General features: G+C 38.7%; 2 long non-coding RNA genes across 2 annotated transcripts in view; one reads left to right on the top strand and one right to left on the bottom strand.

Moving 5' to 3' along the window:
• Window positions 1–1,966: 1,966 nt before the first annotated feature.
• On the bottom strand, window positions 1,967–12,102 carry LOC144148735 (uncharacterized). Its single transcript, XR_013318042.1, has 5 exons — window positions 12,088–12,102; window positions 11,859–12,027; window positions 7,368–7,412; window positions 5,615–5,791; window positions 1,967–2,261 (listed from the first exon to the last, which is right to left on the bottom strand). It is a non-coding gene; the product is annotated as an uncharacterized LOC144148735 (long non-coding RNA).
• Window positions 12,103–12,122: 20 nt separating this feature from the next.
• The window catches only part of LOC144148737 (uncharacterized), a 58,799-nt gene continuing 57,680 nt past the window's right edge, over window positions 12,123–13,241 (top strand). The window contains exon 1 of the long non-coding RNA XR_013318044.1: window positions 12,123–12,365. This is a non-coding gene — a long non-coding RNA (uncharacterized LOC144148737). The remainder of the gene's footprint in view (window positions 12,366–13,241) is intronic.

Below are 13,241 nucleotides of genomic sequence, written 5' to 3'. Positions count from 1 at the left end.
TAATCATAAGCAGGTCATTTGTAATTTAACGCAAATAAAAGCAATGACATACTAATATACATGTTTTTTGACCATTGTATTCCTTTTACCAGGTGTTAATGACCAGATCTTTTTTGTCATTAGAATGTTGAGGTAACAAAGTTTTTTTTTTTACAAGTAGTTGTACCTTATCCCTGAGACATTTCAAGAGAGATTAGAGAAAAATAAATAAAAACACGAAAGCAAGCGACTGTACTCACAGTTTTGTGACACAAAACATTCTTCCTTACTTCTTCATTGCTTAATTCACTCTAAGACCAATAAAATTGCTCCTCACTTTCGCCTTGCACAGAAAACAAGATAATTTGAAGCAATTCATAGTATACCTGAGCGGTACAATGCTCAAACGATCTGCACTACGGGTTTTGTGAACTGCTACTGTCAGTGAAAGGAAGGGGCGTGTGAATGCTGCTCTGTTTGTGTACAATCTTGTGCCACAAACTAACACTGTCATCACGCATATTGTAGTGTTTTAGTGAATGAGGGGACGAGTGAACATGTGAAGACGGTAAAACGTCTCGATCGGAATAATTAAGTGTCAACCGTATAGCCTTTGCTGCACTGATCAAAACTTGATTTTACGTTGCTCGAGATTAGGCGACAAAATCCAGTGGTGGGCTGGAAAATCGGTCTCACTAAAGTTTTGTGATGCTTCGTCTTGCATTCTGAATTGGAGTAGTGCATTCTATGCTTTAGGTAACGGAGTTGCTTTCGAGCTTTTCAACTCATCGGTTCTTTATGTTTGGCCAATTTAAGGTCACATGAAGAACTGAGGTCGAGATATTTGAAATTGGGCACATGATTTGGAATTTGCGCATTTTTCTTATAACTGAAACTGAGAGGCTGCTTTTCATTCGAGAAATCATAGCTTCAGTTTTTCTGTAGTTTACAGACACATGCTACGGGAACTCCAAACGCGGAATAATAGAAATGCATTGTTTAACATTGACTGGTCTTAAAAAGTACTAATACAGCACAGAATTATCGATACAGAATCATATATTTACACGTGATCAAGCAATGAATTCAACATTATAATAAATACAACAATTAAGAGAGACCGAGCACACCGGACGTGATTTCAACATGGGATGATTCCATATGTTAAAAATGACAAATTGAGATCGAGAAACCGGATAATCGGGAGTCGCTTAGAGAGACACTAATGGTTTTTGCGGCACACGTTTTCACGACTTGCCTGAGTATGTATTTTTTATCCGCAAATGTAGTCAAAAGAAAATTGTCACCTCCAAAGTTTGCCACTAAACACTTTACCCCTCCATCCCCTCCAACTCCTGCCTTTGCAATGGTACTGTCTCCCTTGCCCAATGATGGTTTTAAGATGACGTTCGGCAGGTTTGCTGACTTGGACTGCATAGCTGCCGAGCCGTTTGTTGGGATATTTTATTATGTTGTAGATGAACAACCGGGAGAGTTACCTGTTCATTTGTTTAAATGTAGCCTCCAAATAGAAAAAAATTCTTTTAGTTTATGCCGAGTAAACCACAGAATGTCGTCGGCTTTTTTATCATACCACGTTACTCTCAGCTACATATTTAGGAATAAGTTGACATGTTTACTGTTTTATTTTTGCCTTAACAGTTCTGGAATCCCTGGCAGGTTATACAAATTACGCTTTTTTTAAAGAATTTGCATACCTGCCAGTGATCCTGTATTTACTGTTTTATAAATACAACGAAGAAGGTATATTCAGATATAGACCGATGGCGGTATGGGCATAACAATAAAAGGTTAAATGTCTACTTAACTTCTCAAACTTACTGTGTTTGGAAGTACCGCTTGCAGGTTTTCTTGTGAGATTGTGTTTTCTAGGTTGGCTAACAGTCGCAGAGCTAAAACTAGAGGACTCAAAAATAATTGATTTACACGCAACAAATTAGCGAGCACTATGCACAAAGTACAAAAGTTCGAAATGCATTACGAAATCTTTATTTTCACAAAAAGTAAGAGAACATATTTTATTTTGGAAATTGTTTTTAGCAGCACTGGTAGCGACTAAATAATTTTATTTTCAATAGGTTTGTTTACTGACAATATGTGTATTTTCTTTAGGAGATTTCACGGTGCATATAATTGCTTGAGCTTATCTTATTTCATCAAAGTATATTCTTGTTAAAATTACTCGTCCCAAGAGCTTCCCCACGAGTTTCCCCACGAGTTTCCCCAGCCTCCCCCATTTCCCCAGGACCAGCCACTTCCATCTGAAAAGACAAAAAAGTCAATTAGTGGAGTTTATTTTGTTGTGATGTATGAAAATTATCTGTTCTTACTTGAGTCAGGAAAATTTATGCTTTAAATAAATTTTCCTGCTTTGAATCAACTTCATAATCTCTCTAATGTATCATGTATTAACTGCTACATACAGAAAGAGCATCTTAGGCTGCCTCGTTTCTCTACGGGTAGTGTTGTTTGGTAACTAAACTCTCAAGCTCCTTTTATGTATTTTATTTTAAAGTACGCGTTTTATTGGTGGTAATAAATTTAATTTTTTGTACTTTTAGTATTTTTTAGCTTGTATGCAAATCCTTTACTTCTGCAAAAAAAAACGAGAATTCGCATAGGAATTTTGCGCTGAAGGGAAATATTCTAGTATTATTGGTGTGAAGAAAATTAGAGGTGCATATTTCACTGCTCTGGATGTATTGTCTTAAGATGTTGATTTTTCAATTTTCGCTCAAAGTATGGCATTATATATGGCCTGAATGCAAAAATCAGACATGTATGGATAAAGCCCAATGATAGACTAAATTTTCAGGGATGAATTGATTCATGAAGTCTTCAGTTCAACGAAACTGATGTAAAATTCCTTGCGTAAACATTGCATCGAAAGGAAATATGCCATAGCAAAACTGCACTGAAGTTTACTGAAATAACCGGATGTTGCTCAGTGGCGGGAGCGGCAACTTGGATGTTAGGTTTCAAAACGCGTGTGTAGAATGTCCGCATATGAAGGCGTGTTCAATATCCCTAACGAAAAATTTTGGAATAAGATGCACTTCAAAAGAACAAACTACGAGTTACATTCCCAATCTCAAATGCAGCAGATATGTTTTGTTTGTAGGGGTAAGAACATCTAAAATGTTTGAAAGAGGCAAGGGGTAAAGTTTCACAACCCTGACTTGCGAAAAAATACGACGAACAAGTGTAAACAAAACGACACCCTAAAAATTTTGTACGGGAACTCTAGGTCATTGCTAGGTGTACCAGGTCATAGATTGCAAGCATACAGTACTGATGAACGACACGACTACTGAATTTGTTCATAAGACGCATATCTGAATAATAATAAAAAGCGTTATTCGCACAGGAAAAATTTCAATTAAAAGAAATGCATTATTCATAAATGCCTGGAGAGGAATGTGTCAAGGAACTAGCGGTAGACAAGTCCCTCGGTCTATGATTTGTGACACAAAATACGTTTTGCTGGAGGTTAGGGATTATTTCTTTTTGTATATATTATGCACATGTAACAACTGTGTGTAGCACAACTGTAGCACAACTTTCGCTTCGAGTGGCGCTAATATGGGGCACACCACAAACATCGAGCAAGCATCAAGGATGCTCAAGGAAGCATCAATATTTTAAAATATAAAAGAAAACTACCACAGCTGACATTTTCATTGTTATAACGAGTACAGCTGCAATAAGCAATTACCGCAACAATATTAGCATTCTTGAGGTGAGAGAAGTAACATTATCAAATAATATGCTTTTACTATCCCCAACTACTTCACAAGGAAGCATTTTGTGAATCGTAGAGCTTGTTATAAAGTATCCCACCCACCACGTTTAGGATGGGTGGGAATAAAAAACTCTGGGGCCCGTTCACCGGCCATGCCCCTGGCACGAGTTCCCTTTAATGAACAGTCGCGCCTACGGTGGGCCGCAGCCACTACAGCCTTATGTTTTCGTCCTTTAAATTGGCCGGATGTTTTTTTTTTGCGGAAGAATACATAAGAAACTTTTCTGTACTTGTCCTAAAAACAATTTAGGGACGATATTTCTATATTTCACATTACACTTCTCGTCAGCTTTTCTGAATTTTCGTGTGAACGCGAAGTGGCTACTATATTTTCAGGAGTGTTTTAGTCGGCGTTCTCACGCATATTTTACAGAAAGTTTCTTCTGATTTGTATTAGGCTGTTGTAACGTTACCTTTACTGGCTGCGGTTCATAACACGACACGTACACTAATTTTGCTAGTGAATATTTCAGGGTTACTATTGCTGCGCTTCATTTCCGAACCATGGTGGCTTAATTGACAGTATTTAGAATACATCTACAGTTATCCGAACTCTGACAAAATCGCCGCAGTTCGCCTATTCCTACTAGTCCTAAACATTTCTCTGAACCACGATGGAGTATAAATGAAGTGGAGACGAGTGACAGAATATTAGCGCAGAATATTTTATTCGCGATCCACACCGTTACATAACCATTTGATGTCTGTACTGTTGCGCAACGGTGCGTTTCTGACTTCGACATTTGATCGTGTTGAGAAAGATTTATAAGGGCACCTTCGGATTTATATAACCATTACTAAGAAAAGATTTGTTTGTTCAATTTTCTTCTAGAACACCGGTGTGCCCTTTTCGGATTTCGATTTGTATTAAATTTCGTAGATTTTTATTTCAGGAGGAACGTACTTGTGGAAATATGAACTTCCTGAAATAGTCAGCCTATAACAGGAATACCAGAAGGCTAAGCAAGGCTGAAATTTAGTGGACTAAGCTACACTAACAAGTTTAGAGCTATGAAATGGATCTTTACCAAAACCTAATTTGTTTGACCGACTGCTACAACTCAAAAATTCTTTGTTTGTCATCATATTCACTGCTAAAGAAGAGATGAGTATGAGTAAAGTTGTCCTGATTTCGAAGTGGGATACAATAATCCCTGCAATTAGGAAACGGTACGTCATGGCGCTTACGCCTTTTAACTCAAGAATAACACATTTAATGAGAAACTGGTTCGGGAAATATTGGCTAAAGGCGTCTTAGGTAATGCTTCCTCGCAACTCGGATATTTAAAGTTAGTATCTCCACCAAAAAAAAGTTAGAAGTTAGTGTATTGGAGTTTATGGCACAAATAATTTTTCAAATGATGGAGATTTAAAATAATAAAACATTGTTCTCCTGCAAAAATTGTTTTAATAATTTTTATTTCTGCAGCAGCCTGTTTATATTCAAAGGCTTGTTTTAAGGTTTTCTTAATGCACGTAGCCTACTACGCAACAAAGAAAACACATCAGGAGGGAATTACTTGCGTCAGTTCAAACAAGCATGCTATCAAAAGATGCTGTCTCATTGTTTAAAAAGATTAACATTTGAATAGAATTTTGTAACCAGAGAAACTATTCAATACAAAAATTTATATGGTGATTATTTAATGACTACACCCGTAAATACCTACAAAAAAAACTTCAAAAATAAGGTGCAGATGGTAGACCAACGGAAACACTCTTGTAAATTCAATTCTATGGTAGGAGGTAAAATGTCGCGATATGCCTGACGTTTACCAATAACCAAATAATAAAAATAAAAAGCATACTTACACCTGCAGCGCCGCATGCAGGTCTCATATGTGGGGAAGTTGTTTCCATTGTTTCCACATCCTCCATAAACAAATGGGTAGCATCTGCCGTCGGCGGGTAGGTAGAACCATCTCTCTAAAGAAGCCCTACATGGACCAGTGCTCGGTCGCCGATAGCAGACGTCCCGTCGCCCTCCACCTGCGGAAGAAAATATTTAGCAAATTTGCAATTTCTACCAATAAGAAATCTGCTTACCGGCGACTTGTACAATGGTTATTGCTATTATATTATGAAAACATGGCTACAAAAGTGAACTTTTACTTAGCAATATTTTGACGCATGGTTGTTGGGATATGAAACATTACCTTCCTTTCATTTGAACCATAGAGTTTTATAAAAATACCTAGAGGGGAAACTGGCACTAGTGTGAACGCGAACATGGCCGCGGCGCTTACGCTTCAATGGGAATGATGGGTAGTTGTGGAACCGGATTGCGTTGGGTCGAAACGGGCCTATTGCTGTGCAAATTGTGTTTTTTTACAAAAAAAAAAATCGTATTGCCTGGTTATGCGTTTGCAAATTGCATGACAGTTAGTGACAAAAGCTAGTGACAAAAAACTGGTTCGGTACGAAATAAAACGGCGCGTTAAAAAAAAGAAAACGCGTAGTTCAGGAGGTTTGTGGAACAGGTTTGCCACTTGCCCCCAACTACAGCAGGACGCAGACTTCTCTAAAAACTAATTGTAAGTTTAGGCCCTGGTGGTTTGTAATAGGAAGAGGAAACTTTTGTGCTCACAAAAAAAAAAAGAAACCAATTGTGCAGAAGTTTTTCTTGCTCTAATTAGCGACATTAATCAAGTTGCGTTCCTATTAGCCGCCGGTGCTGCTGTTCTACGCTGAAGGAGCTGGCGTCGCTCGAAAGGTGTGGCTGTTCCAAGCAATTCGCAAGGGTCTTCAGCTTTGACAATACATTGCTCCGCCGAATGAGCAGCGCCGCAACTCCCAATTCACAGACAACTTCGCCGCACAGAGCACTGTAATTTGTGTTTTCGTGCTCGCTGTGCGGCAACGAATTGATAACCCACCGAATTCGCAACTCTGGTTATAAAACATTCCACTGAGGGTGGCGTCAGTGCACGCGAGGCATGCAGTTCAAGGAGAAACGTATTTTTTATCGCTTCCCCCAACACCCAGTGTGAGCAAATGCGTTCATGTAAATCCAAAACGAAAACGAAACTACCTGAAATTCATAGCAACTTCCACAAGTCATCGAGCGCCAATCCGAATCCAGAACTACCCTTTACGCCCATGGAGGCGTATGGTCGCAGCGCCAGATTTGTATTTGTATTTGTATTTGTATTGTATGAAACTCTATGGTTTGAACTCACTGGCCTAAAATACACTGCACAGAAGACCTCCTTCTTATATTCGGAGGAAAGTAGACTGGATATTACGGGCAGTAATTTTGATAAGGAGGAGAACATTATTTTGTGAGCGGTTTGCCTAAAGACCTTTTGTACACATACTACGCGAACTTTATGTACCTGCTTATTACAATTGTTTTTGGAATCGTTGCACAAAAAAATGTAAAAATCACATAATTTCACTGGTTTTAGGGGGAAATATGCGCATAACGCACATTATTTGTTATTTGATTGAATGCTGATATTGTGCTTTGGCGACATCTGCGCAATATGACAATAACTCGCCAATTCTTACGGCAATCACGTTTCGAACTAGCAATAACAAACTTATATTTTCAAACATTACTTACCCCACCAATCATCATCCCAGAAGCTATCGCAATGTACGGTTGACCCTGAAACAAAGTCAGAAAATTGTAACAAAAGTTGACAACTCTACCGAATCTGTTTCGCTTATGTGACAAGAGTAAGGTGACCCATATTGTATAAAAATTAGGTTTGCTGTTAGAGAATCGATAAGCCTTAAAGCGTAAGTTATTATCATGGTACAGCAGTATAATAGCAACAACATTATTACTCCCTCTCCCCCCGGTAACATTTTCTTATGTGTTATATTATTCCTCGAGACGGTATGATTTTGCGTTGGGTATTAAAATGATCGCTTCTGCTATACGCGTAATACATGTGATTTCGTTATTCCCAGAGAGGCGTCCGTAGACAAACAATTCACTTGAATGCTACATCGACAGGAGCTAGCTGAGGAAACTTGGTAAGTCTTCGTACACTTTATTTAACAGTCTAATGGCATTGTAATTTGTGTTCTAAGTTTTTAAATACTCTATAAAATAACCGACAATATTATTTTTTGGCACTACGGAATCGTCATTTCAAAGCTATTAATGAATGGTTGATTTATCAAAAAAGAAAGAAACATGTTTGTTTGCCCGAACTTTCTAACAAAATTGGGATCATTGCCGTATTTATTGCGATGTTATTTGTAGTTCACTATGCGTTTACAGCAAATATTTTTTATGAAACGTGTACACAACCTGCATCCCGTGCATTAGCCATTTCTCTCTTGTAAAGAAATATCGCTGAATCGGTGTAATATAATTGATGACAAGATATTAATTGACAGGTAGAATTTTCAGAAGGTACTTTGACGGTTATTTATTCATCTCCTTAATAGATATCAAGTGATAATCAAATGCCGTTGATTGATGCCTATTTTTAAATCTCTGGCGTTTGATTCAATAAGTGCTATGTAATTACTAGGGCTCTCCAAAGAGATTTCTTGTATTTGTGCCTGCATGCATTTCCATCAAGAGAATTTTTTCTGCGCCTAAATAGCTTTTTAGACGAAGAAGTACTACTATCTTGACAATTGTGAAAACATGAGCGTAAGCGTATGCCATGAACAAAATTGGAACATTCACGTAACCAGAACGATGTGTAAAACTATAGCATAATTATTAACGCTAAACGCTTTCGCCTCATGCATGTTATTTTGCACTCATGAAATATATCCAAAATCAAAAACCTGTTGTAGCTTCTCTGTTCTGTGGAATGAACTGAAATGCCTGTGATAGGTGTCTAACGAATCCTGAATGATGTTGTTTCGCTGCTGTATTGCAATTTAATGCTGTGCCAAAACCAGACTTAGTTCAACCGTGCGGTATTTATGTTTGCATCTGCCGATCAGCTTATTTAAACGTGTAGTCTTTGTTACTGTTATTGCAGTGCGATGCTGTTGCAGGTACTACAAAAATCTTTCTACGATGCCAACTAGCGTGATTCGCAGGTTATTTTGTAAATTTTGTTTAAACTGCACAACGTCCTCCTCAGTTATTTTTCTGGATTGCAGCTTATTGTATTTCCCTTTCCCCAGTTCCCAGAGTGTTTGCGAAGAATTTGTGGAAAACTGTTTTGAAGGCGTGTGCTTAACCTGCAAATATTGTTCATATATGCACAAAAGGACGAGTTTCTGGTAGATGCAATTTTGCACTGATGGTAATTTTGGTTTTTGAGTTATTCCGACTGCTCTGAGATACCAGCTGGATAGCTTAAATAGTGCAAGCCAACATTGGTGACACTACACACCTCATAATAGACTAGCATTTAGAACGAATCTGTAGAGACGAGTTCTTGCTTATGACGAACCACACGGGAACGTTTGTTTGGTTTTCTATATACTCATGCCAAAAAATCCGCTTAAGGGAACACCCTCACAGGAAATTTTCGGTTAAGACGTAGAGCATTCGGGGTGATCGCGACTAAAAGCGATTCTGGGTAGCAAAGATAGAAGCCTTGGCGGGGCGCGGCGGGGTATTCACGCGAACAGAGCTCAAGAAATGTTAAAGAAGGCCACAATGCCTAGTTGATTCCCACTGAGGAGGAAGGGAGGGTGAGAGACAAAAAGACAAGCACATCGAGCTAACACTTTTCCCACCCTTCAACCCTCAGAGCCAGCGGCAAACCAAAGAAAAAAAGAGCGGGGCTGGTTTTGTGGCAGCTCTGCTCAGGAGGTGGGAGGCGCACAACTAGGAAGACAAAAATGTAAACAAAAACAAAACGGAGAGTTCGTGTTCAGGAACGAAGCAGCCGTCTAAACCGATGCTCTTTCTCAGGCGGAGCATGTGAGTTCGAATGAGTTGAATTATGTGGTTGCTTAAAATTAGAGGAGCTTCCTCTGTATTTCTTCTGCGTTTCTGCTTGAGGCAGCGGTTGTAAGATCGGTGTCGCCGTTTGGACTTGATAATATCAGGCAAGAGCACTTGAATTCCGTCTTCTATAAAGTTACGCTCTCAAATAAATGTTTTTTTTGTAATTTTTCTTTACACTTAGGGAACTTCATTCACAATCTTGAGGAAAGACATTTTCCTGCACCTGGGTGTGTTTCCTATTCTTTTTTTTTGATGAGCATGTATTATGCCAAATATCTGATAAGACGAAAAGGTTATCATTGTTTCTCCCCGTTCGTCTTAACTCTACTTTCTTCAGCATTAGTATCGCAATATATTTTCGGCATTTGTGTTATCTGAATGTTGGGAGTAAGTATTTTCTTTTCATTATTACCCGCGTGTGTACTCGTGTTTAGGCCTTCGCAAATACACCTTCATATTAAAAACGCACTATGAAATTTTATACTGTCACTGTGTACTAACGAGGGCGAGCGCATATCCTCGGTTGGTAGAACTGAATAGAGGAGATGACCAAAATTGAAAACTCTTGGCGTTTGTGAGCATCGTATTGAAGTTTAAAACAGATACTGTGTAATTACGGAATGTTGAAATCATGGAGTGGACCTCGAAAAGGGGTACCTTATGAAAAACTCAATTTTTTTCCAAATTATGTGCGTGAAACGACCATTTTCAGTGAAGGTAACAAAGCAGAAAACCTGTCTCAACGACCATCAGCGCTCCCACGGTAAATATATTCTTGGATCTTCTCCGAATAAAGGTATACACATGAGCAACCTGCTGTGCGAAATTCAGGGCTGACAGCAAGCAAGATTTAGTAATGAAGTATTAGCAAGCGGCTATTAAGATGTGGTTTCGGCCAGCGAGTTGATCATTTTCGTGTTGGGGAGTAGAGAAACCACCCGGAATAGTAAAACTTTTGTTAATGTTTTCAGAGCGTACTTCAACAAGACTGACGAGGGATTTCAAATATTGTTCTACGCAACAGTAAACCTTTCTACGTTGTCTTTAGCGATGGTCGAATTGTCACAAGTTCTTCGGGGACGAAAAGTTCAGGAAGCTTTTTTTAAACATGCATGTAAAAAAATGGCAGGTTTGATTTTGAAGCAAAGTTGCATTAATACTGCTCATCGCTTGAAACTATATCCGTGTCTTAGTATGCCGGAAGTGCGAATTGGTATGAATGAAGAATTACAGTTTTATTACGTGAAACAAAATAACACGATACGTTAAAATATTTTTCGACTGAATAAATTTTAAATGCACGTTTCTCCGTGCGGTGTCTACTGTTTCACCGCAGAAAGTTTCTCCAGTATAGCCACATTATGTACCACTGAAATGCACATAACCTCATCCCCGTTACTATGTATGTAATCCATCTACAATTATTATATTTCGGAAAACTAAACTCTCTCGTGGTCAACAAGGATCAGAAAGTTGGTACCATACCTTTACAGGTATATAGAAGTGGTCAGACGTTCCAAGAGCAACATTTAAAGCGGCTACCCTAGATGGGGCCATGAAACGTATGCACATATTTAGGATGGAGGGACAAACGAATATTAGGACGCAGGTTCAGTTCGGACGGTACTGGCAGAATCGGTCGGCGGTCTCGTGTACATGCCCTAGTCGTTCACTTGACGCAGATGCGGTGATAATGAAGATGAGGGTGACTATGACGACGCCTACTTCTATTACGATTATGGTGATGATAAAGACATTGAATATTTGGATCAAATCTAGCATTAGTATATTGCTTTAGAGGAACAGATATCAGCTGTGTATAAGGGAATACTTTAGAGCTTGATAACGAATGTAAGTGCGTACGCCTTGACTGATAGAGAAGGGCCTCGCGTGTCTCTAATTGTGGAGCTTTCATAGGAATAATGAGAGACTAACGAAATACTCAAGAGCCTCTGTGTCATTACGTTTCGAATGGGTGACTGAGGAACTGATGGCTAAGGTAACTGTGGCCTTGGAGACGAAAAACGAACTTGTACATTGCCAACAATATTTTAATGGAAGCTACTGAGCAAAGATGATTTCCAAACTTCCCTACGCCTATTTTATGCAAAAAATGAGCAAAAACAACACACGCCTATTTTGCGATACGTCTACGGCAAGAAACGTATGTGAGCTTACATGTGGCTGACAACACGCATAACAGTAGCACAAGAGCAGACATAGCGGACTTCATGACGCAGCCGATATGTGCGTGGAAACGTTGTGGGGGCAACATTAGTAGGAGTCCGTCTTTTATTTTAGAATACATTTAGAGGATCCAAAGCAGGCACTCGTCATACGTGGGGCCCTGTAAAGAAAACGATTATTCTTCCACAAAAAAAAAAACACCCACCCAGAACAATCCTACCCTTCTTTTGGGAAAACGCGTGTTCCTCTACCTTGACAAGCCATCGAAATCCTGCATTTGCTATTGTTATCTCACTGGTCGCCCTCGGGAGAATCTATAAATTTCTCAGAATAATTGCGGTTTGGTTGGTCTGTACAGGTAGAGATTCGCAAGCTACTTGCAGGAAAGAAGATTTGGAGCAAATCAATCATTCTTCAAACATGGCATATTTCAACGAGCGGTGCAAGTGCATGCCAGGTGCAGAAGAAAAGCTTCACTTAGACCGAAAAAAACACCAGGTCAGTGTGCAGAAGCGTTCGAAATGACAAGGGGTTATCAGCGTGTCCCCTGAATGAAAATCGTAGAAATCCAAATAATGTATTTTTCTTCTAGTCCCTGAATCGACAACTTATTCGCTAACCATACCTGTTTAACAAATTAAGGAATTTTCTAGAGCCGAGCTATATTTCTTTTGTAAATTGTTTCATAGTAAATCTGGTGAGAGTGGGATATTTACTACGCGTTTTGTTACGTACGCTTTGTTGGCGTATTCAAGGCAGTGTTCTGACTTTCAAATTGTCTGGCGCGTTTGAAATATTTAGGAAAACATGTCTCTGTTATGGCAAAAAAAAAACATTTGATAATTATTTAAAACTTGCGATACTTTCTTAATAAAGTGTAAAATTACGCAGAAAGAGGTGAAATAAATGTGGTACTTTACTTTTTAATTTGCACAATAAAGAAGGAACGAAACATTGTTAGAAGAAACACCAATCTGGTGAAGACTATTTATAGAACTTCAAAAATAACACAAAATAATGAGCTCAATGGTTCCTTGTTTACGAGGTGGTTAGATACCTGTGGAGAAAATTTGAACAGTTTCTGTTTTATAGACGATAATCTTTATTGTCTTACTTAAACCCAGAATTTTGGTTGTCCGTAAGCCTGCCTATGTCTGACTCGATTCAGCCATGCGGCCAAGTGTGAACGAAATTCGCGCAATGCTCATTTACTCACAGTCAAATGTAAGCTTGCAAATCTTGTTTATATGTTCATACTTTTAAACATTTTTGAACGAGAACAAGACATTCAGAAACTTTAGGACAGAATATAATGCACAACGATATTTACAGTGTTCCTTTATAGAAAATCTATAGATGCTTGATTTATGCGAC

The sequence above is a fragment of the Haemaphysalis longicornis genome, unplaced genomic scaffold (assembly GCF_048455015.1).
Source record: "Haemaphysalis longicornis isolate Haplotype H1 unplaced genomic scaffold, Haemaphysalis longicornis Haplotype H1 scaffold_8, whole genome shotgun sequence".
NCBI classification, from domain to species: Eukaryota; Metazoa; Arthropoda; class Arachnida; order Ixodida; family Ixodidae; genus Haemaphysalis; species Haemaphysalis longicornis.
Note: the sequence above shows the minus strand (reverse complement) of the source record. Positions and strands in the feature narration are given on the sequence as shown.